The sequence below is a fragment of the Euprymna scolopes genome, chromosome 25 (assembly GCF_053919585.1).
Source record: "Euprymna scolopes isolate OS-2025 chromosome 25, ASM5391958v1, whole genome shotgun sequence".
In the NCBI taxonomy this organism is placed as follows: domain Eukaryota; kingdom Metazoa; phylum Mollusca; class Cephalopoda; order Sepiida; family Sepiolidae; genus Euprymna; species Euprymna scolopes.
In genome coordinates this window covers 11,304,167-11,306,705 of record NC_136506.1, presented here as the reverse complement: position 1 = coordinate 11,306,705, position 2,539 = coordinate 11,304,167, and the positions used below count along the sequence as shown (strand labels likewise).

Sequence of the window (2,539 nt, the reverse complement as noted above, 5' to 3'; positions counted from 1 at the left end):
TAATTAATAACTTTGCCCTCGGTCTCACTAGGGTATCAAAAGATCCCTGTAGAATGGTGCACATTCTAAGATCAAACAAAACCAGACCTTATCCTGACAAGAAAGGGAGACTGGGGCCACACTGGCCATATCCCTAAATACTAAAAGTTAACCTTGGCTAGACAGAACATCCAACGCAAGAAGAGATACTACACTGTGTCACTTACGAGTTAACGAATACTTAATTTATAAATGATGTTTGTCACATTTCCATTCGAATTTTTCACATGCTAATATAAAAGAAATAGATAATTTGAATATAGTATCTATGTAAAGTACTTACCATCTCAAGCGTGTTTCCATTCCACAGCGTTTTTCATCTTTAATATTAGCATTGATGTTCGGGTTGAAGATAGTGTTCAATTGATATTCAAAAGGTTTTATTGTTCCGGCCAGTCTGATCTACGCACACAAAGGCTTTTGTCAGCTGTAAAGACACAAGTACAAAGGCGATTTTGAACATAGGTTTTACAAACGATTCGCAAAAGAATAAATGTGTATAAATAAAAGAAATATTTTAAAAGCATTCAAAGATCGATAAAACATGATAATAATCATAAAGACACAAAGAAAATTCAACTTCGCCCAAGCGAATTCTATGTCCAATTGTCTGCCCTTGGATCTTTATTTGTTATATTTTGGTCTCACTTGTAGAGAGTTCATGTGTCAGCCATCTTTTGATTTCAGTTGGGGAATATCGACAAAAACAGGGAAGATCTATTGTGTATCCATAACTACCCACTTAGTAACTCCGTAACAACTGGTTTGGTTATGCAGAGATTGAGAACAGTGATTCTATAAGAGTAACAAAACATTCATATATATATATATATATATATATATATATGAGGGGCGTGCAATAAGTAATGCCCCTGACCCACTTCCAGTTGTCTGATCTAGCTGAAATTTTGCAGGTGCAATGATTTATATCTCTACGGTTATGTGGCAAATTAAAGCTCTGAACTAATTGTGGTTTCAGGTGTTTGAACCGAGTCAGGTGTGAAATGGAGCCTGTTGAATGTCAAGCAGTGATCTGGTTTTTGTATTTGAAAGGACGCACACCACAGGAGACTTTTGATGAAATGAAAGGAACTTATGGTGATAATGCCCCATAATATGACCTTGTAAAACGCTGGCATCGGGAATTCAAACATGGCTGGAAGTCTGTGGAAACAGCTCCCACACCTGGTCGCCCCCCCCTTCTGCCATTGATGAGACATCTGTCCATCAAGTTGAGGCTGCCATTTTGAAAGATTGGCGCATTACTATTCGCCAAATAGCCCAAGATGTCAAGATTAGTACAGAAACTATCATTCATGACCATTTGTATATGCATAAGGTGTCTGCCAGATGGATTCTCAGGTTGCTCACACCATTCCAGCAACGAGATTGCGTCAAGTGCTCGAGGATGAATTTGGAGATGTGCCAAGAAGATGAGTCAAGGTTTTTCAAAAGACTGATTACACAGGATGAAACTAGGGTCCATCACTATGATCCAGAGACACAAGTCCAGTCAATGCAGTGGAAGCACTTGAACTAACCACCTCCAAAGAAGGCAAGGGTGCAGCCCTCCGCTGGCAAGGTTATGCTCAAAGTCTCCTGGGACCAGGACGGAGTAGTGATGACAGATTTCCTGGCAAAGGGTACCACAATTACAGGAGCATATTATGCTTCACTTTTGAGGAAATTAAGGGAAGCTATCAAAATCAAGAGGCGGGGCAAGATCAGCAAAGGTACCGTCCTCCTGCAGGACAACGCTACGGTCCACAACTCGCATGTCGCCAGATCAGAAGCACGGGCGTGTGGTTATGAAATTCAACCCCATCCTCCCTACTCTCCTGACCTTGCACCCTCTGACTTTCATCTCTTCCCAGCCATGAAGGTGTTTTTGAAAGGAAAGTGTTTCCCAGATGATGCAGCCTTGATTTCTGAAGTCACGCCCTGGTTGGAAGACCAACATGGAGTGTTCTACATAAACGGTCTCCAGAGCTGCATCAAACGATGGGAGAAATGCATAGGTGGTTCCTATATAGAGAAAGACTAATAACTGTGCCAAGTTTCGTTGCTCTACTGCTATGGGAAGTGGGTCAGGGACATTACTTATTGCACGCACCTCGTGTGTATATATATATATATATGAAAGTAAGAATGTGTGTGTAGACACTTCTCAATATATATATACGCAATAAATTATTGACATCTTGCATATAGGATATTCAGACAGATAAACTTTTTAATTCGTTTGAATTCAGGAAAGGGCAGCTGACGGGTCAAAATTGAAAAATTAGTATGTGATTTTTATCCGTTTTTCAACTGTTTCACGAATGCATATGTGCGGCGATGAAATGTTAGAATAAGTAGGTTGGAAAACACTTTGTAAAATTCATGTCAAGCTGGTCTAATGGTTATCGTACTTGACTCGCTGTCTTTAGGTTTTGGTTTCGATCTCAGCTCGAGTACTATTTTTTTTTTTCATTTACAAGAAATGAAGTATTATATT

At 39.7% G+C, this 2,539-nt stretch overlaps 1 long non-coding RNA gene across 5 annotated transcripts in view; it reads right to left on the bottom strand.

Moving 5' to 3' along the window:
* Positions 1-321: 321 nt before the first annotated feature.
* The window catches only part of LOC145247278 (uncharacterized), a 1,304,641-nt gene continuing 1,302,423 nt past the window's right edge, over positions 322-2,539 (bottom strand). For all 5 annotated transcript variants that reach the window (XR_013863231.1, XR_013863233.1, XR_013863232.1 and 2 more), the window contains one exon: positions 322-466. This is a non-coding gene — a long non-coding RNA (uncharacterized LOC145247278). The remainder of the gene's footprint in view (positions 467-2,539) is intronic.